This window comes from Aphelocoma coerulescens, chromosome 2 (assembly GCF_041296385.1).
Source record: "Aphelocoma coerulescens isolate FSJ_1873_10779 chromosome 2, UR_Acoe_1.0, whole genome shotgun sequence".
NCBI lineage: Eukaryota > Metazoa > Chordata > Aves > Passeriformes > Corvidae > Aphelocoma > Aphelocoma coerulescens.
Genome location: NC_091015.1, coordinates 121,732,077 through 121,759,646, shown reverse-complemented (window position 1 = coordinate 121,759,646; position 27,570 = coordinate 121,732,077).

Below are 27,570 nucleotides of genomic sequence, written 5' to 3'. Positions count from 1 at the left end.
CAGCAATCTAGCCTGGACCACTCCCCAGAAAGCACTAGAACTCCATTGTAAGAGACCTGACAATGTAAATTTAATTGCTGGATGGGTTTGAATCCAACTGACAACACATACATATACAATCAAGAGCAGATGAACTCTCCAAGACATGTAAAGTCTGCAGCAAAATGAAGCTCTTCTAGTAAAGATATTTTTTCTTTTCAACACAAATCCTATGTTGTGACTTAACTTATAGCTTTCTACAGCTGCGCTATCTTGGCTTTCTTCTTTTATGTCATTATTCACTAGAGAATTTTATTTAAAATGTCTAGGAACTAAGGCAACATCTACAGATATGTCAGAAGTAAATAGCTTTGTAGATTTGGGCCTCTGTTCTCAAAGCCCATTGTCTCCATTGTGCTTTCTTTCCACACACTATGTATCTCTGTGACAAATAGTTATGGCTGTGTTTGATTTGAACATTGACTGACGAGTACAAGCAGGGCAGGGGAGAGCAGAAGGGTATAGGGAGCAAATATTCAATTTAAAAAACTTGTGCTATAAAATACATAATAATTTTCAAGTGAAAAGGACATCTTCATTTTCTAAATGGGTCTTTTAAAATGATAGGCAATAATGGGAGAATAAGTCCATTATTCATTTATAAGGGAATTAGCATAACAAAGCTGCTTAATGTGAGAGTTCAGAAAGCTCTGATTAATAAATTAATCCTTATATTTTACAATAGTCTTGGTTTTTTTGAATAATTTCTATAAGAAAGTGTTTTAATAATCTCAACGTTTTTCTTGAGAAAATTTAACTCTTTGTAAGCTACCCAGAGCAGAGATCAAGATGAATTTCAAGTGCAGATGGGTGCAAAAAAAATGTTGCTCTCAAGAAATGATAGCATTGCACAGGGAAAAGCTGCAGGCAGGAGCAGAGAGAGCTCCACCGGTGGCTTTGCAGAACATAAGAGTCCATCATGCTGGTGCTAATAGCTAAGCAGCACAATTTAAATTAGTCTGGATGGTAATTAATATGAAGGAAAAAAAGAATTATGAACCTTCAGTTTTGAGAAGAGTAGCCTGAATAGAAAACAATTTATTTTTTTAAAACCTCCTTCAATCGTTTTCATAATTTTTCTTTCTATAAGTTACTTTTTACTGTGGGCACAGTCTCTTAAACTTGCCTGCTCTTCACTCTACAGTACAATTAAAAGCCTTTGCTTTGATGAAAAAGTTTTGTTCCAGATGAAACACTTTCCATATCAAGTCATTGCTCTGCTGTCTTGCGAAGACAAGTAAGGCATCATTCTCAATCTCCTTTTCTTAGAAAAGCCTTTTACTCTGTCTTCTTTCTTAAGCTTCAGTGAATCTGGCCCTTTTATCTGAAAAACCCATGAAAGGGTTTTATTCAGGTTTATTTTATTAGCAGCATTGTTCCTACGTGGTTGTAGCAATACCATTTGATGTATGGCATCATTCCTTGTCTATTTCTGTATTAACAATTTTAGAAAGTAGCCTTTCTCTTTTTACAAGAATACACTAATGAAACCAGCACTTTTTGATTCCATTCCTCTTTCCCCCCATAATTGACCTCTAATGCTGTTATTTCCTTCCATGCAGGTCTAATGGGAGTGGACAAATCTTTCTGATTACTTTTGGAGGGCCAGAAAGGATGCTTTCAATAGGAATCTTGAGATAAAATGCTAGTCACAATGAAGCACAGAATGGTGAATGCTGCTTAGACACACCATGCACCACAGAATGCCTAATGCAACATGCTCCAGTCTGCTTTTGAAAGCTTTGGGGAGAGGATTAATGATGTAGTAACATAACAAGGAAGGCAGAAAAGAGAAAATAATGATGATGTTGGTAGTTTCACCTTGAACAATGTGAATGCCACTTTTACTGAGCTTATCAGAGAACTCATAGTGTGGTTTGACTGGGGAATGGGAAAAAAATAGGCCAAGAGGCTCTTGCTGACCTCCTCAGTTTAGGAGTTCAGTCACTGCACAACGACAGAAAGTCTCAGCCATTGGGTTTGTGTCCTTCCTTTGGATAATGCAAATGGAGTTCCCTTCTCCGGTCTACTGCCTACGCATCAACAGCAAAACAACTGCAAACCTTTTTTTGGGTTGTCAGAGTAATAAAGTCTCATTTCTGATACTACTGACCTCTGTTCCTTCACCTATGAAGTCTTCTGGTACATTCAACTTGTCTGTTCTCATCACACCTTTATTCTGTAAATCTAAAAGACAGAAATGTCTTTTTAATGCCTTGTTAAATGGAATAGGACAGCAGGGGGAAAAAACATTGTACACAAAAATAACAGTTTGCATCTAGACTGCACAGCAGTTCTTCACAAATAACTCTCACTTCAAATGCAAGCCAGAAGCAGCAAATCTTTAAAAGGAAAGCATGTGACAGATTACATTCTCTAATAAGTCTCATATTGCAAAACAGAGGGGAAGGCACTATTAGAAAACTGTTCCTAATTCATGTTTTATTACAAATTAATGATGCAAACAGGAAAACAGAAACTCCATTACTTTTTTGCATAAGAATTCCTCCGTCAACAAGCCTTCAGTCTGAGTTTTATTTGTGATTCTTATCACTCCTGCTTTGGTTAAATTTACGATTTATATCTTTATTATTTTGGTTTAATTTATGGTTCCTTGTTGTCTAGAGTGCTTTAGAAAGAGCTGTGAAATCTATTTGGCAAAGTAAGACTGTCTTTACAGAAAAATTAACAGGGTTTGCCAAGCTCACGAGCCCAAGGGTTGTATCATTTAAATCTTTCTCTTATGCTCAATGAAAAAAGAAAAGCCCTCAGAAATTACTTCTTTGGCACTCAGCACTAGCCTCCATTTAATTGTTCTTCCCTTTGGCATTGCTGTTTCTCACAAGGAACTAAAATTTAAAAAAAAGCCTCTTTTGCAAGTTCCTTTAAGGTCCTCTTCATATTCTTCCTCACTTCATTTCTACTGTCCTAGTTCTTCTTTTCAGCTGTTCTCACCATATTATATTCAGAGAAGACACCTATCTTTTTCAGCCCAGCCCTAGACACAAAGCAGAGATTTGGTGGCAGTTGTTGACTTATGATCTTGGAAGGACTGTTGAATCTTTTCCAGCCTTACCGATTCTCTTATTCTCAAACTTGCAAGGATAACAACTTTCACTGTGTATAAATGTTTGCTCTATGCAAATTTGTGTATTTATGTTTCCATATGATTGTGCATTTTCAAGCCTTCACTGTGGACCTACAGGCAAAATTAGCAGAAAGCCATGGGATTTAAGAATATAAATTTGCCGAAGTTCACCAGCCCACTGTTATTTGTGGATTTTCAAGAAAGATGATTCTCTATATTAGTATTTAGTTTTTCATTACTATTTAAAATTCTAGCATAGCACTATTTCTGTCTCAGTGATGATTTAAGATCTACCTATAGTCTTTAATTACTCTCTGTGTGTCATTTGTTCTTTAGGCCTAGAAGACCTGTTCTCATCTCTTGACTAAGTATTTAATGTGAAGTGTTTCATCAAAGACTAGTATAGTCAGGTTCACAGTCATAAAATAAAAGGTAGAGTCTGATAGAATGACATTGATTCTCTGTCCTATCCAAAGATAGCTGACAAATTAAAAACAATAAAGTATAAGTTGAGACACAACACGTTTCATTTCTGGTTAGCTAGGGAGAGTAATACACGAGCCACAGGCAGGTCCATCAATCTCATCTGGCCAGAGATGAAACTCCATGTATACAGCACCTCATCTAGTTTTTGTTTCCTTTTGCTTTGCTTTATGGCTTTCCCATAAAATTCATTATTACAATAAAAATGAGAAAATGAAAAATGAAGTTTGTGTCATGTTCAAAATTTTGTATGCTGAAAAAAACACAAAACACCACCATAACAGCAACAACGACCCCTCACAAATAAATAATTTTCACACTACGCAGCAAAAAAAACCAATTTTTTTTCTTTTGCAAATATGACAATCTAATAACAAATTCATTCTGGAGTCTTGCTTTCTCTTGAATATCATGTTTGCAGTCAGAGATGTTTCTAAGCACATGGACAATACAGAAGTGGGTGCACAAATGTAACCAAGAGCAACCTTTGTAATTCCTACTTTGCAGGTTAGCCAGAGTATCAACCAAAGGTGTCTTAGAGCAGCTTCATCTGTAGTTCCTTCTTATGGCATGGAGCATCATTGCCACACTCACTGCCACACTCTGCCAGGAAGCAAAGGAAAGCACAAGTCCAACGGCCATAATAATGTCCTGGCTTCACGCTCTAGTCCCCCAGCTCAGCACCAGAGCAGGTGCTGAAAGTAGACCAGTAATTCTACAATCAAATCATGCCTGTGTTGTTCTGGTGACTTAGGGCATCAGAGATGAAGTTTGTGCAGGGTTTCATTGGAAAATTCAGGTCTGTCCTTGCTCAGTCAGCCATTTAGTTTATAGTGGTGTGTGGTAGCCTGTTAACCCACTGCGTTCATGATGCCATGTTCCCCTTCCCACTCCCCCCTGCCCCTAGACCTGGCCACTCCCTTGGGCTCTCCCTATTGGCTCCTGTACCCCAACCCCGCCCAGGGACTGCCCCTGGGCCCCTGACAACCCCCCCTGCGCACCACACTAAATTCCAAATCGAATAGCACCCAACAGATTTACTGCATTGCTTGTCTCTCATGACTAATAGTCTGCTGTCTTCAAATGCAGGACATGATCAGGCAAATCAAAAGCACTACCAGAAACAAGAAGACAATGGGAAACTTTCTGTAAAAGCAATATATTTAAATGTAATTCCCAAAGCAGTCCTTAAAAATTAAGCACCATAGCTTCATAACCAGTAAATGAAAAAAATCAAGGCAATGGAATCCAGTTTTGTAAAGACCTAATTAGGATGGTCAGTAGGTTTGTTTGGCATACCTCTGGGATTTTTGAATGCTGTCTGCATTTATAAGAAGGCCCATAATGAATATGAAATAGTGAAGAATAAATATTTTCTTAGGAGAGTGATTCATAGTTTTTTAATACTGAAAACTCCTTAAGCTGCTCTATACTAGAACCTCAGAAGGAGGTTTACTCTATATTTAGTATCTCTGTATGTCCTTGATAGATGATTTGCTCCTGACTATGCTGAAAAAATGGGTGATGTATGAAGGTGGGATTATTATTTTTTTTATGTTCTACTCCTCTGTATTAATAGACCTTACTCGTGATATTTATATTTTTTAGTGAATCCTTTTGTAAATTTCACATCCAGTAAATTTTCAACATGGAGTGGTTCATCCAGCAGAAAAACTGATTACTTTTCCTCATAGTGGGAAGAGAAACAATTTCATAGGAATGGTGGCAGGTTATACTGGATGATGGAAAGAGTTAGACATTGGTTACAATAAATCTAAGCACATTTTGTAGTTATAACTTGCTTATATATGCATATGTTGCATAGTACTTTAAAAGCTCCTAAAGATCTTTAAAATGAAGAATGCAAGGGCTGAGTTTGAAATCTACTGCAGAGTATCTTTATGACCTTTATGGTATTATTGCCTCAGAACGTGTGAAATGTGCAAAATGTACATGATCTGGGCAGAACTGCAAAATTCTCAGAAGTTGCACCCTGAGGCATGTAGCTCCAACACCACTTGACACAAAGTAAGTGTAAAAACAGCCAGTTTCCAGGAGACCTTATTAACTACATGTAAAGGTTTCAAGAACTGCTGTGTGTAAATAACAACCTTATGATTAGATTACTTGAAAATACACTTTAAAAAAGATTTAGATATTACAAAAACAAATAAGGAGGAATTACTCTACCAGGGATGCCTAACTGAAATTACAGGAGGCTTAAAATGGTAGCTTTCCATTTCCCTTTCCATTTGTCTCAGGAAAGTCAGTGATATACACTTATGTCAGTGTCAGTAGTGCTAACTTCAAGCTTTCAAAATTCATGAGTCAGCCCAAAAGAAGTTTTATCATTCACCTAAAAATCATTAGGTTAAATAAAGGTGAGTGGCTCATCCATTCTTTTCCATCTCTCCCTCTGTAAACTGCCTGCCTCATTTGTTTTCAGGAACTGTTTTCTTAGCTCTGGAGACCTGAAAGTTGTGCATATTTAAAATGAAAACTAGGAAGTCTCTTGGCACCCCATTAAGCTTCAGGCACAGGAATCAGGGAAAAACACTGTATACTGTAGCCTTTGCAATTAAAACAGTTTCTATTTCAATTTTGATATATCTGAAAATCTCATGACTCTGAGTGTTCAGTTTGGTATCATGAATAAAGGCTCTTTGGCCCAATATGCCTTTTCCCCTTTAAAAAAAGGGTGTCAGGGTTGTACCTGAGTTTTAGAAAGTCCTTCTGAAGTCACAGAAGAATATGTTCCACTTAGAACATCTGTAGTTACGCTCACTCATTCTTCAGTTTTGATGTAGAAATAGGGAATTATGGTGGATTTTGTGAACATTCCTCCAGCTCTTTGCTTTTCTCTTATTCACTTTTTCATAAGCATATTCAAGAAGAGTTAGTGAATTATGTTCAGCCTAGACATCACAGAAATTGTGACTGCAATAATTAGCCAGATGATCCAAGACATAAAAGCCCAAAGAGTCACCTCTGTTAGCTTGTAAAAAGATTTCTAAAGGTCTGGAACGAGTTATATTTGAGGAGAATATATTTGAATAAATGTGTCCTATCATTAGTAGTTAAAGAAAAATTTCTATCTTTTATTATGATGATTAAAAAAATATAAATGAAATTGCAGAGGGAGGATCTGGGGCTTCTATTCTTGCTGGGTTTTTTATTTACCTGTGGACAGTACTATATTCCTTCATCAAACGGACTTTGTTAGGAGTTTTCTTTCATCATAGACTTGTTGTTGAATGGGGCAGCTCATTTAGTTCCGGCAGACACAGATAAGACTAAGGTACTCCATGCTCTGGACTTTGTTAACAAAATTTGCTCCAGGAAAAGGAGTAGAACAGCTTCCAGCAATACAGAACAGAACTAATTTAGATGCCCCTTGGGTAATTCCTATGCGACGCTCTGAGGGTGCTGAGAGGTCTGGTTACTGACATCATGAGGCTGCTCTCAACTATTTTTGAAAGATTGTTGAGATCAGGGAATGTCCCAATGGCCAAAGAAAGGCAGATGTTCTCCCCATATTCATAAAAAGGCCCAAAATGTAATCAAAGGAAATTCTGTCCCGTCAACATCACCTCAGGCCCTGGAGAAAACATCTAGCAAGTCGTCTTGGAAGCTACTTCTGGATTCATGAAGTAGAGGAAGGTGACTGGGAATATCTAGCAGTAATTGAAGCAGATGAACCACACCTGACCAACCTGATGACTGTCTTGTATGATTAAATTACTATATCTGTGAATTAATGTAAGCGGATATTGGCTACTTTGGTTTTAGCACAGCATTAGACACAGTATGTAAGTCAGGATATTATGGTCCAGATGAGTGAACTACTACTGACAGCTGGATTGTCAGCCTTGGCAGAGAGCAGTTTGTGGCTGGTACTCTGCCTGCAGAGTACCAACTCTGTACCATACAGGTACAGCACCGAGGGGTCTGTATTGGGGCTGTTCCTGTTTAATATTTTTATCAATAACCTGGAGGAGGACATCAAGTGCACCTCACCAAGTTTGCAGCTTACAGCAAATTGAGGGGTGCAGCCAATGTGCTCAAGGGCAGAGCTGTCTTCCAGTTGTTTTGATTCCTCATAATTCAAATGCTTCATATAAAAAAGACAGTTTTTTGATCTTCAGATAAAAAATTGGGTCTGTATCAACCATTCAAATACAAATATTTTGCCCAAAATTAAAATAAAACCTTTATGTGTCTCAAAGCAAGTCAGTCTTACCAGCTTTATGAAAATTAAAAGTATTTTTTATTTTCTAATGAACTGAAAAAAAACAATTATTTACACATATTTTCTGAAGAAATATTTGTTTTGGAATGTAATTTGGTTTATGTCTTCATTGTTCCAAGAGATTGCAATGTGGTTTATTTTCTGTATTGCAGGGAAGTCATATGGTACTGAAAATTGTGTAAATTAGAAGGGGGAGCCAAAGTGTCACCAAAATACCTTGTTTCCTTCTTTCTCTTCTGTTACCATGATGGATTTGTGTGTGTGTGTGTGTGCGCGCATATCTAAACAAACAAAAGTATTTTCTTATTTCTTCCTCTTCCTTTGTTAGCATGTTATCTGAGGTATGACAATACCTTCACTTTGAAAAATCAAATGCAGATGGATTACTTTGAGCTCAAAGTATAACCCCAGTTCCTAGATCTAGTAATATAAACAGGGAGTTTCCAGACTGATGTTTCTACAGGACGAGAGGAATCCTGTCTCTTCCTGTTAAACAAAAAGTAATCCTAAAAGTAAGTCAGTCTCAAGAAGCAGGTGTCAAGAAGCAATGGTCCAAGCAGATAATACACAAGCTAGGATTTGAGACTCTAATGAATGGGAGGAGAAGCAGGGGAGAAATCCGAAATTCTCTTTTTTTTCTGGAAAAGTAAAAGTAGCAGAAAAGGAAGTGTGCCAAGGTAGACAAAGGAATGGAGTCTAACATCTGGTTTATCCAAATGTCTAGAAAATTTCAATCAGGATCATATTCAGGATGTGTGCCTCTCTCCCACAGCAGCTAATTTTTCCAGGAAAACAAGCACAAATCATCAGTGGGACAATTTTATACTCTCATAAAGGAAGTCCATAGTGAGGCCTTCGCACAAAGTGCCCTGAAAAATATCAGTCAAGAGAGGAAAATGATGATCACTTAAGAGCAATAGTTATGATGTACCATCTGGAAAAGGAATTTTTGAAAAAAAGGGGAAAAGAGCCAAGAAAACACAAAAAATCTTCTGGCCACAATAGTATAAATACAAACTCAATGCTATCAGAAAGCATGTTCACTTCTAACTTCCATGAGGCTGATTCCTACTCCCAGAAAAATTTCCCTTGCCCCTAAGACACCTTCCCTGAATCAAGGTCAAGAGACTTTGTTCACAAGTCAAAACTAGAGGAACAACACAGCAACATCAGCAGGAAACTTAACTGCACATTCAAAGAACAAGTTAAAACCCTAACTGTGAAATTCATGAAGTGGCAACTTTGAGATGCAGATCAATCAAAGGCAGGATTGATACAAGGGCAGGTATAGATTCCTCCATCTTCATTCACTAGACAGTATGTATATATTGTATTTTGCTGCAATTTTTTCTAAGCCCAGGACCCTGATGATCCACAGGTAGAAGCTACACTGTGTCAGCTGAAATGGAGTCTTTCTCTGCAGGTAGAATATGCATCATGTTTCTCTTAGCAGAAATTTCTCCTTGCATATCTGACAGGTTATTCTGCAAATATATCCTTAAAAATTTTTTTTAAAAGAAAGATTCATGTTTCTTTCTGAGACAGCCACACTTTATTTCCTGGAATATATAAGAGAATTATTAGAATGCTCGTAAGTTCTTTCATATTAACAGCATCTCAAAATACCTTGGCGTAGATTGATCCTTCACTGATTTCTTCTGACTTGTCTGGAAGGCCAAGTGTGTTTCCTGTCACTGGTAGCATTGCTGAAGGAAGAATAACAAGAAATTCAGGCCATCTCTCTAAAACTGCATACAGCAAACACACCCAGGTTATATGTTTAACCCTGTAACTCAGAATAGCAAGCAGGCAGGTGAGAGACTAAATAAGATTAAGAGACAGCAGCATCAGCTAACCTATTGTAGTGTTGGTGGGAGGTGGAGAGGCAGGAGAATCTGTGCTGTAGCAGCCAAGCACACCTCCAGTGTTGTCTGCTAGGTATGTGGGTATTTCAGATTACATGGTGGAGGGAGGTGTCCTTTATCAGGGTCCTCTTTTAGAGGTACATGATTTGTGAAGGAACAGCTGCTGAAAAAAAGGAGTATGGACAAACCTGCAAATAAGTACTGCTCATATTTCTCCTCTGATTTCTTCTGTTGCATTACTTGGGAGTCACCACCAACTTCTGTATCTTCATATGGCCAAAGCAGAAGCTTGATGTTAATGGACCACTTACTGTGAGTATCACAGGTAGCTGTAAGGAGTGTATATTTTGACTCATGATTCAAATCTAACCTAGCTTTCATAATGCCATAGTGATAATATTCTATGAAAGTTTAATAAGTTATAATGAGTAAGTAAAATTTATGAAGCATGAATATGGGATTGTTTTTAGTGACATTCATATTTTCCATCCTGCAGTAAATAAATGGTTATTCATTTGGAAGTGTTAGAGATAACTAACAGGAGGTACTTATTTAAGCATCTTCTCATTTTGCACATGTGCATAGCAATGATGATTGGTATTTAGTATTTATGAGTCTAGGGATCTCTTACTGTGTTAATGTAGTTGTAGTTCTCATAAATTTGTATCTTTAACACTTAGAACATTTGTATGTTTTGGTGAACGCTGGTAATGTAACGTGGAAGGCAGTGCAGTCCCATTGCTTTATCCTTGAATGAGTGGTGTGATTCTTGTGTGGCCTTCAGCAAACCATCCCTCTTCCTCTGTGGTTGGTGGTCTCTGTTTTTACAGTGGTCCCTGGAAGAGGGGTGCCACACACTATCTCTGTATTTTTCACTGTTCTGAGAATACCCTCCGAGGTCTTACCCACCTCTTTAGAGCAGCTGGTTGAAAACTATGCTTCCCTTTTATCAGACCCTGTCACTCTTTTATATTAGACACAACATGTGATAGGAGAGGATAATTAGAAAATAGGATATAACTACTGTCCAAAGATTAGAGTTTGTGACTTCTATTTTTACTTTGGATCCAGGCATTATCTTGGTGATTTACACATAGATATTTGTTTGCACTTCTCAAGGACTCAAAAGCTACAATGATTCTGGCTGCTACTTGGCTGTCCTGTAAAGACATACACAAGGAAACATACATACATACATACATTTTTTTTCCCACTGAAAATATGTGAAGGTTGTTCCCTTCCTGTTCTCTGAGTGGTGCATGTCAGTCTGAAAGAGGAATGAGAGAAGGTGAGAATCTAAGTTTGCTTTTTATTTCATGTAAAGTCAATTCCATGAATGTTGTCCTTGCCATCTCCCAGTAGTGTCCCTAAGGGTTCACACTCCTCTTTAAACGAGGATAATGTTGCTGGGGAACTTTGACATTGCTGATAAATGATTCTACATAAGGGTGAATCATTGATTTATTGCTTGCGGTGTTAGATTGAAATTTGTAAAGATGGGGTATCTATGGGCTTTTATATAGACTGTTATTTGTAGCCATAGTTTTCTGCCGGCCACTTCTTCTAAAAGAGAACAGCTGATGATGTGGAGGGAAAAGGAACTGATAATCTAACTTGGAAATTCTTAAGTACTGAGGAGCTGGAAAGTGGTGAGACATCATTAGTCACTTGACCTTCAAGTGAGCAATGGAGGTGTTTGTTGCAGAAAATAAAAGCTCTTTGGGAGAGCTCCAGAAGGGAGATGAGTGGGTCAATTTACTGCTTGGCTCCTGTCTGTCTCTGCTATGTTTCTTCATTCTCCACAGATCCTAATGACACTAGCCAGGTTCAGAGAGAGAGAGAAGAGTTCTCTCTCTTGTCTGACATTGCATATCTAATTCAGTGCTACCCCATTAGATCTGAATTCTGCCTTGGTGATAGCCATTTTATAATCCCCTAATCAAAAATGAGACAAAACCCCGCAAAAAGCACACAGTTATTTCCATTGAGCCAGAAAGTGGTATTGCCATCATTTATCTTTGTGGTTATGAGTCTCATTAAGGAAATTTTATGTTTTCGTACTTTCACTCTCTTTACTTTTTTTTCTATATTGGTGCATGAAGAGAAGTTAAAGCACACTTTTTTAAAAACAGGTAGTTTATAATAGGCAATTTGAATCTCATCTAATTAATATAAATATTTCCTCCAAAAAATGGGGTTTTAGTTTTTAAGTATGAAAGATGATCAAAACAAACTGTAAGTATTTCTGAAACTGTAGTGCTTGCAATCAACACTTTAATCCACACGTGTTTTACACAACTCAGGTCAATGTTTGCAAAATATTCGCTGGGACTTATTTGAAAACAGTGACTTAAATTCTGAAGATATCTACAATATTTTGCAAAATTAATATATTGTTGTCTTTTAACTCCATGTGGCAGCTAAGTACCATGGAGTCACTTGCTCACCATCCCCCTGTGGGAAGGAGAATCAACATGTGGGTTGAGATAAAAACGGTTTAATAATCAAAACAAAGCAAAATATAGCAATAATACTAATAATACGAATTATAATTGTAATAATAGTAATAATAATTGTAAAGAAAAGGAAAAAGAGACAGGAATTAAACCCAAGAAAAAACAATTGATACACAATATAATTGCTCACTGCCTGCTGATAAATGACCAGCCTCTCTCCCAGTAGAAATTGGCAGCTCCCAGCCAAGTCCCCCCAGTTTATATACTGGGCACAAGCTTCTATGGTATGGAATATCCCTTTGGCCAGTTCAGGTCAGCTGTCCTGGCCATGCTCCCTCATGGCTTCTTGTCCAGCACCTTCCTAGCAGAGCCTGGGAAACTGAAAAGTCCTGGACTTAGGGGTAGTAACAGCTAAAACATCAGTCTGTTATCAATGTTACTCTCATACTGAATCCAAAACACAGCACTGTAGCAGCTATGAACAAGAAAATTAGCTCTATACCACAGGAAACCAGGACATACACAAAGGAATTTTACCAGCCACAAGCAATTTACAAATAGAAATATGGAGGACATCCATCAAATCAGTTATTATCGCTCATACACTGCTAATAACAGTCATGATAATATGATAATATGCTTTCAAGTGTGTTCATGTTTTGGAAGCAGATTCTTCTACCTTTAACTTTTTCTTCAATGCAGTTGTCTTTAGTAATGAGATTTTTGTAAGGAGCTAATGGCATTTCTGTGCTTCTAAGAGGAATATAAGGAAAAGATTTTTGGAGAATGCATTTCCCAAGAGTAGAACATAAAAAGCATTGACAAGGGAAGGATCCTGAACTGACTTCCATTGTTCTATAACTAAGTGAATGTACCTTACTTTAAAATGAATAGAAGTATAGAATGGGACATCAGTAATGCCTGTTCTCACATGTTAATTCCTCTCCTGACCACTAAACCACGTCAGTGTACATTATGTGTTCACAAACACTTTTGTCACAGGTGTTTTTTGGTTTGGTGTCTACAGAGATGGTTTACAATGTCAGGACATGCATGCCTCTCCCGGCATATACATATCTGTCCAGAATAAGTATTCTTGTCATCTAGAATGCTGGGAAGTGTCCTTGGCACCCAACAAACTAATTACCAGAGTAAGAATTTCTCAAGACAGTTACTGTATCAATGCACATGCAGGAATAAGAGTTTTCCTGGAGAAAGAGCAGAATAAAGACAAAAGGAATCTGAAGCATGTAATAAAAAAAAGATAATTCTTTCAGTTATGGATTATTACTTTTTCTTGGTGTAGCATCACACTGGGTGCTAACCAATGCTGCAAAAATACTACATATTCCTGGTCTCCTACTAAGATTAGATATTCCTAGTTTCAAAAAAAGCTAAATGAACCTGAGCAAAGCACTGCATTTCAGTTGCAGCCCTCCAATAATGAGTATCTGGTGTTACCTACTCAGCAATATTCAGCTCATCCAGCCTAAAAGCTCTGTAGTGTGATTTATACACATGCCAAAATACTGAGCAAGCTTAACAAGTATGCTCTGGTTACCTTGCAGCACAAAGGAAGCACAATACTTGCCTACTCAGCAGTTTTGCCAATCCCTTTCTAAATACCTTGCATTATCTGATCAGGGTAGATGCAAATCTAATTCAAAAGAAGGAGCTGATTATCTGCTACCACCTAATGGGCCAGTGAAGTGTGCAGACGGAGTTTTTGCATTTCTGACTGCAAAACTAGGTGGAGATAAAGGTTTTGGCATCCTACAGAGCATGCACATTGATTCTGTCAAGCAAGGATGACTTCTGTTGTTCTTCAGCATCTCTGATGTACCAGCATGCTCTATTGCAGGACCACAAAGAATCTGACACCTGCTGGGGAATGCCAGTGTCCATGTTTCTCTACAAAAACATCCATGTGCCATATGCCAGGGGCTCAGGGGTGCCAGTCTCAACCAATTGGTTCTATGGCTCTGACTGGACTGTCAAATTCCTAGAAATCATGGAGGAAAGCAGTGAATTGGTAGCAATATTGTGGGCAGAGCAAAGCCCCAGGACATTAAGCAAAAGGTATGTTCATATCTAGTTTATAATTTATCTTGCTTATTTCCATGTGATGTCAAAGGTGGTATCCAGATAGTTTTAATAGATAATTAAGGAAATGGCCTAAGTGTACCAGAACCTGATACATTGTCAAGCAAATTGCCTTACTACTCATTATTTTTGCATCCTTTGTTATCTTCTTCCATGCAGTGCTGGAACATTTATTTCCACTGAGAAATGCAATTTTACTATAATCAAAATAATGTACTTGTCCACTTTGGTGCTCAAAGCAATTGGGAAGCAAGTCTGAAACTTATTATTTCCTTGATTCATTTGAATAAAGTCAAAAGGCATTATTTTAATGAAGTGGAAATATGCTTTCTGACTTGGGGTTTGATTTGAATATTGCAGGGAAATGCGTGGCTTAAGTAGGTATGCTGGATTAAATGTTAAGTGCATTACCATTTTTTACATAAGGATATAGAGAGTTGTTTGAAAGACTTGACAGGACCATTTTCTATTCTTTGAGGCACTCGAAATCAAAATGCTTCACAAAGTCATGTTGATGTCACCAAGAATTCTTTCCAGAAAATTTACAATGATGTTGTAATGTTTTTTACAATTTTTACATATCTGCATTGAGGCATTTGACAGTCTTCATTTAGAAATCATGAATCTGATTATTATTATTTTTGTATCCTTGATGATACAGTAGTATTTCTTAAACTGTGTTAAAAATAAAACATCCAAAGTGAGTGAACATTTGTTTAGTTATGAGTTTTTTCAGGTTCTGTTCAGAATAAAAAACCCACTCATATTAGCATCATTTTTTATATATTTCTACCCTGTTCTGTTCTATTTTCTGTCTCACTGAATAAAAATAACGGATATGATTGAAATGAAAATAATTCATCATTGCTAAATTAAAGATTTTAATTAAAATAAAGATCGTATTTCAGTTTTCAGAAAGTCTTTCTCTTTGCAAGAAGGTTTTTGTTTTTGTTTTTTGTGGTTTTATTTTTTTATCTGTGCTAATAACATCTTCTTTAGTTTCCATGTCCAGATTTGCTGTGAAAAGGGAATTCAATTTTTTGCCCAGCATAGTAACTGATGGTAGTATATGGACATATGCTTTGCAGATACATAAAAACAGCATTTTTCATTTGTTACCATTTTATTGTTTTGTCCCAAATAACATGTTGCCATGTCAACATCCTGTCAGGTCCAATGGCAACAACTGGATGCAGCATAACACACAATTCATGAGGACAAGGTGTAGAAGAAGAGATTAAAATCCACGTTATTCTGTTTTAAGGCAGCTACCCACTCACTGTTATTTCTGGTAACAAATGTCAGAAGTGTTTACCGCCCAGCCGGCTCAGAGATTGGTGGGTGCTCCTTATTCTCTGCGATTGAAACTAATTTGGGATCATTGTTTTCATAGTCCTCCTTTCATTTAGAGGGACAACACAAAATGCCTACGTTCAGTGGGTGCCTCCTCTGGAGTGCAGGTGGTGGGACCTGGGCTGTGCTGGGGGAGCTGCCCATGCCCCCTACCATGAGGAAGTCTGCTGGAGCTGCACAAAGTACCTTGTGAGTGACTTGGGAAGAAATCTTTCCGGAATAACTTCAGACATTGCTTGCCTTCCTTCATTATATACAGAAAGCTCACATTTCCTCAGATACCTTTCTTAGCACTGAAAAGTAAAGCAATCTTGCTTTGCAACTTAACACATTCTAACCTCTCAAGCCTTTGTTAAAGTCACAAATTTTTTGCATTCTCTGACCTGGCCTGCAATATTTTCTATGGTTTGTCTTGCTTTCGGGGTGCCTTTAAATGATTGCCTAGTCAGAGTAACCTATTCTAATCTTGTATCAGTATTATCTTGGCCCACATAATTCATTCAAAGGAAAACAGCTCCCTCATCCCTAGTTTCTTGGAAACCTTTTCTGGTAATTTGTATTGACAGCAGTGAGTTGTGACATTTATCGGTGAGGTGAAGCTGACCAGCTGCAGGGCTCCTGACTGATTTACTCAGCCAACAAGCTGCTCATGATTCCAGCCAAGTATTGACTTTTCTTTCCATTCCCTCCCCTCTAGTTGGAAAGAAAATACGGAGGCATTTTTATCGCTACATTTTTATTTTTACCAGTAATACTGAGAGCTAAAAAATGGACCACCGACTATATCTTCTTTCTAAAATTTACTTTCTTAGTGCAAAAGGTTCTTAAATATGCTTCAAGGAAAGAAAATAAGAGTTTAAGCTAAACTAGTTGAAATATAAAATAAATGAGCAGATTTGATCTAACGTTATCGGAATCACTTACTTCAATAGCAATGAGCTTCAGTCTCATGAACAGCCTGCCTGCAATCAAGTGACCTTTGTGATGAAAAAACTCTAACAGTTCAAACTTAGCTCATTTTAATTCTTCAAGTCCAAAAGCACAAAATGTGCTTCAAGTATTCTTGGATTTTGTATTTTTAAAGCTTAGATACCAATAGAAGTCAAGGATAGAGAATTTTCTGTATTTCTCTAGTTTCTTTCACTTTTCAAGTCCCTTCTTTTTGGACTAACATGTCTGAGCCACAATCAAACTTAAGGAAAGCATGAGTATTTCTAGAACTGACATTTTCAAGCACCAGTGAATTACTGAATCACTCATTCTTGGCACTGATACATTATATCCATAATTGTTCTGCTTGAGGAGGTGACATTTCCAGAAATGGCAGTTCAGCGTGACAAAGGACACAACACTGCTGGGAAGATAAGTGAAAGGTGACAAGACCATGCAGCTGCCAAGGAACAGGCGCTCTGCAGTACATCAGCACTAGATGTTGTACAAGTTGTTGTAGTCTTGATGGAGATTCAAGTCAACCTACATTCTAATGCTCTCATCTGATATCTGCGATATGGACTGCATGGAATTAACACAAAGGCTATTACTGAAGTCTTTAAACCTGATGAAAGGCATCCAGAGTGACTGTTGAGAAGAGCACAGAGAACAGCTAGGTAAAACAGGTGAGAAAAAGGGGAGGGAAAAGTGGCTCAGAAAAGAATGGTCAGAAGTCCCATTCTGATGGATCAGGAAAATAAATTGTCACCATTATGATAAGAAATGTGGGACAGATAAAACTCCCACTGGCACAAATGCTCTCACCTTGTGATGATTGCAATTGAAATATAATTTACTGAAACCTCAGTGTTTGTGCTAAAACTATTAAAACAGTTGTCTCACTAGGGATCACCACACTCAAAGTAATCCCAAAAGTTAATCCATAGATACCAAGAATGTGCAACCACCTATGTTGCACATACCTTCCTGATTGTTATATAAACCCAAAGAAACAGACATATGTACCTACACTCAGCCATTCTTTCCTGTGTAAAGAGGTTATGTATCATGATGCTCATATATCATAATGCAGCTATGCAGCTATGCTTGAGGAATGTGTGTATTTCTAGAGATGGACTTGGGAAGAGAGTACATTTTTGATCTGTGCTTAGATCAAGTCCTTTAGCAAGAAAATATATTAAGTTGCCTGTTTGAAGTGCTGTGGCTTCTTCAAATGTAGCTGTGAAAAACGCCTTTTGTCATTCCTCCCCAGTGCATTATGTTGTGACAAGGCAGTCATGTTACATAACGTGATGGGGCTGATACCAAATAGCATGTGAAAGATTTGATCTCTTTCCCTTTTAGTACAAGTATCCTGAGCTGTGAGTGGCTGGACTTTGGAGGGTCTTTTCTTTCTCTTTAAAAAGAAGGAACAAAAGAACACTCTGTTTGAAAGTCCTTTCATAAGATTTGCCATTAGAAATTTTGCTAATACTTTCTTTACATCTATTAGCTGAAAACCGTCTTCGTCTTTAAAATATGCACATTGTTTCTGGCTCCCTCTTTCCACTGTATCATCAAGAGCAGATTTTTATTAGGGCCTATAAAACAGGCTTTGAGAAACTTAAGCGTGTAATCCTGTATGGCTCATGGCATCACATGGTGAGGTGCATACTGCACTGCCAGTGACCCACTGGCTTGACCCATTTACGTCTCAGTGCTGACAGCAGCAGAAGAGAAGGAGGAAGGAGGGCACTGAGAAGTCACTAGGAGAGGGAGGGACCAGCAGGGATGTAGGAGGCTGAAAAGCGGGAGTTCTTTCCCTCTCCTACAGTGTATTTTTGAAACTGTTGCCGTTTTGGACTCCCTGAATTCGGTGTATTGAGAAAGTTGCATCTTTTCAGAAGTATACTGAGGAATTATTTCCTCTGCTATAAATTAAACCACCACAAATTAATCTAAAGATGGTATAATCCTAATAGAGTTATCCCAGAGATAGCATTGGCCCATCAGTGTAATTGCTGTGGGTTAAGTGGCCTCAGAAACCAGGTTAACTGGAGATTTACTGTCTAACAAACAGTCTTTTGCAAAGAAGAGTTTGAAAAATTAAACAGACTAGTCTTTCAGTTAAAGACTTCCAACCAATAAATGCAATCCCTCCATCTTTCTGAAAAGTAAATCTTCACTGCATTTTACTGACCCCACTGAAACTGTTTTCATACTCAGAGGTCAGCAGAAGCAGCTGGGAGAATATTGTAGAAGAAAAAAGAAAATTGTGAAAATTTAAAAATATAAGGCAAAAATTCTGGAAACTTTACAGTCATATTTATATTTAATAAGTATATAAACACTGTTCTTTTGATAAATGAGATTGTACAGTACAGTGGTAGTACTTCCAAAACTTTCCCTGGAACTTAACTGTAGTGGTTTGCTAACCTATGACATTAACGAACCAGAATCCAAACCACAACATGCCAACATGTTAATACCATCAGTGACACACATTTTTAGTCACAGATTTCAACATGAGCAAATAGCAAACACAGCTTTTAAAAAGCACTCATCAGAGGGAAAATTAAATAACTCCAAACATTCAACTTAATGTCAAATATGTCAGTATCTCAACTTCCTAACAGGATTGTTTCTAAAATGAGAGATTATGAACTGACAAGTTAATAGATATATGCTTTCATTATTACGTTTTCCACAACTCCAGAAAATGAGGTCATTTTTACTTTTGCTACCACCAAAACTTGTGAGATAGACTGCAGGATGATATCAAGGCCCTAAAATACACTGCTGTAGGAAATCTGGGATTATTTTCCTGGATCAGTCCAAGACCTTTTCTAGAGCTATGTCCTGCTCCTGATAAAACTCAAGAGTTTATGAATCACAAGACTGTTTAAAGACATCATGGTCTACGTTCCCAAGTGTTTCAGTGAGACAATGTTTGTAAATTCTAATTGCTCTACATCTTTATAACACACTGTTAAAATCTGATTATTACAATTATTAGAGAGATGCCTTTGCCCAAATTAAGGTGCAAACAAGGCTATATGCTGAAGTCAATAGCATGGATTTTATTTAACAATTAATATGAGGTAGAGAGCGATAGAAAGAAATAGAAAAAGAGAGCAGGGAGAGAGAGTGATGGAGAGACAGATTAACAGAAAGGATTCCACCACCCTTGGATCCAGATGGCATCCTGTTGGTCCTCGTCTTCTGATCTTTTCAGTAGAAGGGATCCCAAGGTTGCTTAAAACTTCTCACCATTTATACATTTTAGCAAACAAAGGAATCAATACTCATTGGCTAACATTTCTATTATCCTATTGTTTAAATTATTCCTTCACTTCCAATGCTAATCCAGTCCCATGCTCAGTCTTCCTCCTCTTTTGAGTTGGGCCTCCCATCCTGAGTCAGTGGGCTGTGACGTCCCCCTCCCAGACCCAGCCACAGTTGATTTTCAGTTGAGTTGGCTTTCCTTGTGGGTACATTCTTCTCCCCCAGCCTTGTTTAATTATCCTTAAACCTAAGATAAGTGGACAATAGTACCACCTTTATCTTATCTCAAGTCAGGTGGCTTAACTCACATCCAGATTCCTGGAATCCAGGAGATATATTCAGGCAGGGGGTAGAGGGAGCAGATGAGCAGTTTCCTCTTTGCACTGTTTGCTACAGTGGGCAAAGTCCTTCTATGATCATAAAAGCATTTGAGGCAATTAATCTCTTACACATGCACTAACAATTCTTCAGATTTTCAACAATGTATTTGCATAGTGCAATGTCTCATTCATTGCTCAGCTGTGAGACCTTCACTGTACACCTTCGGCAGTCCTGCCTATACCTCACTCCTTTCTCAGTTTACTGGTGATGCAAATAATGATGAATGCATATGTCTGCTTTAAAGACAGGTCATCCAAAAAACCTAAGTCTCTACTCTCTTTTAGTATTCTGTCTGGGAATAGCACATTTAGCCCTCTGGTACAACCCTTTTCAAAACGTGTTCAAAGTTATAAGTCTTACTCCTGGACTGAAGACTAGGAGCCAATATTGGTCCTGTCTCTGTGGCTGTCCAGCCTTTTGAGGATTTAGTCTATTTGTCAAGGCTCTAGGGATCCATTAGTCACTCATTGTCCAAGTAATATAAAGTACCTGAACACTGAAATCAAACAGAATTAATAGTAATCATGACATATAAGCATTATTTACACAACCTAGAAACAGAAAGAGTGCAGGTTTATACAAGTTGTGTTGGTTAAGTATGTAAATGTTGTAAAATCATGCATATTCTCTGTGTGTGTCAGCTCATTCAGGAATTAGAGGACTTCCCCCTTTGGACAGTGACAAATTAAAAGCTGATTCTTGTGAGGAAGAACTGGAAAGCACCAAAATTGTTTGTAGATTCAAATGATCTGCAGGATGAAACAGGCTTGAGTTTCCCTAATCTCTTTGTCTGAAGATTAACTAAAGGCCAATTGTGTACCTATTTGGAAGCTGAGTATTTATTCAGAATATTAACTGAGTCTTAAGATAGGAAGAATAAAGAGGGCCTTCATTCAAAGATAATAAACCTCAGCTGTTCAATATTCATATCACTTAACAAAATTAGAATTATAGCAGAGCCTTGACTGATTGTGAAGTGAATGAATTACATGGTCAAAATGGAGTTCCAAGCAGGACACTGGAGAGGATGACTGAGTTAGAATGTAAATATCACAAAGAGAAACAATTACATTGCAGTGTCTCCCAGACATTATAATTTATGACTTTGATTCAATTAAAATAATTTCAGAGCTTTCTAAGTGCAAAGAAGAGCACTCAAAGCCAGTAAAGCTACGAAAATTGGCTTCACAGATGGTTGGTTTGTTCTATAAGAAAGCAGGAGGTCTACAGAGAACTTTCAAAATATCCTCCTAAGTCAAAATTTGAAGAGTTGATCACAAGGTGAAGAGGACAATCATACAAATTAGTTCCAGGAAGATGGCTTGGGAAAACAATCAGTCATTAAAACCACTTGTTCTTTCTCAGAGACTCAACAAATTAGTTCTTCTGCAGAAAACACTCACAATTTGAAATTATGTCTTCTAGGTATAGAGTCATCCATGGCTTCCTGCCCAATATATCACATTTAAGATACCGAAGAACAGATTCTGGCCACGTGTTTAAAAAGATAATAAAGTAAATAAAGATGAGGCTTCAAGGATTACAGACTATTTTGTAGATGGAACAAATACTCTGCTGAAAATTTTGTAGAGGTAAACTTACATCATGATGGGCTTCCTATCCTCCCTCTCTTCCCAGTTTGTTACATTTCTTTTTGCTTAGCTTTCCATCCATAAGAGATCTGCACTTGGATGACCATCTTCATTTTTGTTATTGTTCTTTGGGACTTTCCAGGATGGTTATCAGTAACCAAAGGCAAACTATAATTGCAAGGTTTATACCATCAATGCTTAAACATTCAGATTGCATAAAGAAAAGATTCTTATGACTGTAAATGTATATGAATACATAGATCTGTAGAAATAGAAATATACACGAAGAATTGAGTGCAGGTGTGTGACTGTTCACATTGTTATAGAAGAGACACAGCATATATGACACTTATCTGCCATGATGCCAGAAGAATGCTGTGTCACTCCGTTGCCCACACCTCACTTTAACTGTTGAATCAGGTGCAAGGCAGATTGCCATTTATAGTGTTTACTATGTTTCCTGTAAATGTGCAGGAAATATTTGTTTGAAGTTCTGAAGGAAGCAGTATTGATGTTCACAGAGATACAACAAACTACTTGATGAAAGAAATAATTTTCAAGAAAGAGTCCTATGGGAGAAACAGAGCCTGTTTATTTACACGAAGATCAAAGCAACTTTCATATGAATTGATGCTAAATATTTAGTACTTGAGTGACTAGTAAAGAACCCTCTAGACTTCTAAAGGAAGGAATAAAAATGGGAGACAAATCCTGGCATATAAATATATACATAGGCTCTCTGTTGGCAAAAACTTTTTTATTATTTGCATTACAGTAGTGTCTAGGGTCCAGCTTGAGATCAGACCCACTCTGTCATACTGTATGCAAATACTTAGCAAAATACAGTCTCTTTTCTGACAAGCTTATCATGAAAACAGGCAAAGGTCAGGTAGGAGAACAAATTCTGATTCAATTTGTGGGAATTTCTCTTATAACTTCAGAAAGATGTACATAAAATTAAATTAAATAAAATTGTCATTAAATTACTCCAGCCAATGGAAATTGCTTAATGTGCATGTCAGGCAAACCAAATACGAACAAAAGACCAATATACTAACTGCTCCCAATGAGAACTTTCCTTAAGGTGTCTATTTATATTCTCATTTTCTTCTTCATCCAAATCAAGTTTAATTACAAAAATCAAAATCAAAGCTGAGTTGTACTTACACAATTACACATTTTCACAATGACAGAGGACATTCAGTCGTGGACTGATCAAGCACAAAAATGATATGAAAAATGAGTAGTGCAGGAATAGACACCCATCCACCAAAGAAAACCATCTCTGTGGGTTGCCAGCAACCTCAGCCTCACCCAAAATAGCTGCCTCTAGCTGGCAGAAATCTCAGTCTCCCTCCTTAAAGGTGAATCCTGAGGTTTCAGGAGGAACTGTGCCAAAACTGATGAATATGTCTTAGTGCCAGAATTTCTGCAGCGAGGGAGGGAGAAGGCTGTGAAATAGGTCAGTGGGATATATTTCTCATAGTTCACCATCTTCTTTACAGCCTCTAGCTGCAAGATCCCTAACCCTGCAAGACCTCCCTCTAGAAATCAGCACAGTACTAACGCACATCTGTGACTCTGGGACCATGGTTAATCTGGAGCTAGGCTAAATTCACACTTCCTCAAATCAGAAAAGCTTTGTCCTCCTATGTGTAATGTACTACTTTTCACTATATGCTCCTGAATAGTCCTCATTTCTGCAATATTTTTCCCAATAGCACATTAAGTGTGCCTTTACCATCTGTCACATGTGGTTTGTTCTCTCTCTTGTTCTTTATTACTACCAATATAAAATAACATATAAAGAGTAGGAAGAGTCGGGTTGTTGGCTGCAAGGAGTAAATAGAGTGAAAAATTGACAACAACCTGTAACAGGCATTTATGAAAATCTTATTTGTTTTCTATTCCTTCACATATTCAAAGTAGATTCTTAAAGCTACAGTTACTGGTATGGTATTCATTACTCTTTCTTTCTCCTCAAAGAGGAATTTTGTTATTTTAAACTTAAATAGTGAAGATTTTTCTCTCTCTTTGAAGGTTTATAATAAACATGCTATAATACAAACTAGACTACCTCAAAGAAACAAAAAAAGTACCATTGTTTTAAATTCCTAGCAATGGGAAACCAGTAAAAAAATTTAAAACAAAATCCACTCTGTACTAAGCCTTGTGGACAATTTCAGGCACTGAACTATACTGAGCTCAGGAGAATTGACTCCCTTCTTTGCAGTGCCTAATGGAGGTCATGTGTTCCTTGGCACTAGCAGCTATAGACTTGTGAAGTGTCTGCATTAATTCTCTGTGTGACCTCAGACAGGCTCATTTGCCTGTCATGGCACAGCTGGTCCCTGTTGGATACTTGACTGCTTAAGCCTGAAAAAGTCTGATCCCTGAAGTTCTAGTCCAGCCTCTTTGCCATGGGCAGGAACACAATTTTCCATATCTTCCCTTGAGAGCTCAGACCCATTGATGTTATTGTCAGAAAGATTTCCTTGAAATTAATCCATCTTTCCTCTTTTCAATTTTGTCTTATTTTGTCGTATAACATTGCACTTTCTGTAACCTAGTCTAAAGGTTTTCTAATCAGTTCAGTTGCAGATATTAGAGCTGCTTGGAATCTTTCAAAATTTACCTTTTTTTGGTTTCTTTAATAGCAGCTTATTGATACCACAATGTTTCACAAACTTGTATAGATTTCAGCATCAGTTTTGATGGCATACTTTTTGAGGTCATAGGTGAAATCTGTGGCAACTCTAAAAAGGCATATATAGACAAAGAGAAATATTAGAAAATGAAATTTTTCACTACAGAAATGCGTGTACTATTTTGGAAGAGTATTTATTATCCATGTTTTGAACTCAAATTACAACAAAATTTTTAACTGATACAATAAAACCATATTGTCAGTTCTCTGTCAACCATTATATGTGTGTATTAGGAGAAGGTAATTATGTCCTCAATTTGTTTTTCATGTGAAATACATACCTAAGAGGACATTTTCTGATGGTCTGTCTCTTCTGGGCTTGATACAATTCAATATTTTCATTGATGATCTAAAAGGAACAGAGAGCGGTCTTATTAAGTAACATACCATCTTCTGGGAGGGACAAAAAGAATGTTAGAGGACAAGGACAGAATTCAAGATGATCTTAAAAAATCAGAGATATGCACAGAAAATATTACAAGATTTAGCAGTGCTAAATGCAAGATCCCATACTTAGTCATGATTAATTAGCTACATAAATACAGGATGAGGAATAATGGTGTATAGACAGTTCTATAAAAAATAAATGAAGGATTGTAAGGGGTCACAAAGTGAAAATGAGTCAATAGTGTCATGCTGTTGTGAAAAAGCAAATGCCTCAGAATCTGTACAGCAGGATGTATAAGACCATGACTGGAAGGAAATATGAAGTAATCCCTCTGCTTTGTTCAATGTTTTATTCAACACTATGGCCTCAGATAGAATATTGTGTCTAGTCCTGGACAGTGTACTTCAATAAACTCATAGATCAATGCAGAGAGTCTAGCAAAAAAAAAAAAAAAAGATCAGAGGTTTAAAAATATGGCCTATGGGCAAAGACTAAAGGAAATGAGTAGTTTAATTCAGAGTAGAGAAGACCAAAGAATGGCGTTTGCTTTAAATAACAGTTAAACAAACAAAAGGGATGAGATGATTTCTTGAAGTTCTTTTTTTGTCCTAGTATTTCATGATTCCTGGCTGCTGAATTCCTGGCTGCTGAAGTAAGTAAGACTATAGTTCTGTGGAGCAGAGACACCAGCCACAAATACATAATACCTCCGAAATAAAACACAGAGGTATCCTTACATTTTTCAAACTGTTATTATAGGAACTTGCAAAGAGAAAAGAACGTAGCTGAGTCAGAAAAATACATCACCATTAAGTAGCAGCAAAGAGTCTATGTAATTCACTGGATAAGAATGTGAAGTCTATTTGTACCATGCCATCTATAACTTACTCCTACTCCATAAGTCATAGAATTAATCATAGATTGATTTACGTTGGAGAGGACCTTAAACATCCTTTTGTTTCACCTGTTCTGCCATGGACAGGGACACCTTTCACTAGACCAGGTTGGTCAGAGCTCCATCCAACTGGGCCTTGAACACATCAAGGGATGGGACATCCACCACTTCCCCATCATTGCAAAAATGTCTTGAGATTTTTAATAATCATTTTGCAATCAAACTAAAAGCTATTCAAGGTATAGCTTCTATACTGATATAATAGTCAAATAGATATATTAGATAGTATAGGAATTTAAATCTCTGTGTCTGTAAAATAACCACTTTGGGATTTTTTGTAAGCACAAAATCAGAAGCAAATATTAGATGCTCTAAAAAAAGTCTTGAGTGATCGTGTGCTGTACTTCTTAATACATATATCTCTATAAAATCCTTGAATCAGCTCTTTATTATACTCCCCAAATAGAAAAAGTGAATTGGTGAGGAAGTTTCAGAATTAAGTAGTGAGAAATGTGGTGGTAAAAATCAAGGCAAAATGACCAGCATACTCAATATAGGTCCTAAACACAGTTTTTTGCTACTACAGTTAATACAATTTCTATGAATCCCAAAGGAAACTATATTCATCTTGTTTCATCCTGGAAGAAGGAGCTGCCTAAAAGGAAAACTGCTGAGAACACAAAGCAGAGACACAATGTTTGAGATGTTCTATAGAAGCAACATACAGAGACCTCACCATTCATAAAGCTGCACATATTCTTCCTTTGCACGTGGTGCTTTTTTCCCTAGCTGCCAAAGTGGTGAGGAAAATAATTTAGTTCAAGTCATGTGAGTCTCCTGTGGAAGTACTTGCTAGGGATTCCAGAAAGAGGAGGACAATGCAAACACCTCAGAACAACAGGGACAGCATAAAACTAGAAAATCCTGGAAGTTGTGGTCTTTTGTCTCCTCACACAAGGAGCTACACTGAACTGAAAGTGTTGCACCCAGAAAATTCCGTGAAATCTTTCCTGTCCCAGACTTCATTCCTGAGGCATGCAGGCTGAGGACTCATGTTCCTCTTCCTACTGTGGTGGTGGGACAAGGAAAGAATAATCTAGGCTTCTTCGTCACTCAGAGGTGCCATTGAGACCAAATTGAAAAGATGTGAGGCTGCCTAAATAGGAAAAAAATTTCCCAGCTCAGAAAAAAAGTATACTGGACACCAAAAACTTAGTGACTTGATAAATAGAACAGGACACTATGTAGCAATAACAAGAAAAGAGTTTCCATTTAAAAAAAAAAATCTTATCAGCCACCCACCATGTGCTATAATTTAAAAGCTTTTGAGCAAAAAGCACTGCTTTACTGCTAAAAGGTTTAAAATGCTGCAGTATGTAGACCAAAAAGTCTTGATTAGCTGTGGCAGATGAGTCAGCAGAGAAACAGTTCACAATGCAGTGCAGCCCTTACATTTTGACATGTATTGTTAAGCGCTCCCCAAAGTCATTCCAAAGAGGCAAAGAAAGAAGGAAAGGAAAAGAAAAAAAAAAAGAAGGTGTGGCATAATGAATTTAACCTTGAAAATAACGTAAGGGAAAGGATATAAAAATGGAGGGCATGGCATTCCTCATCTTCATAGATTTTGTGGAGGTTTTAGAATTAGCATACAAAATTTAGTCTTTCCTGTCACAGGGGATTCCTCAGGATGTCTATGTATTGGATTGTCCTGATGCACTCTAGGTAGAAAGTTACTCTTGCAGCCAGGGAAGTAGAG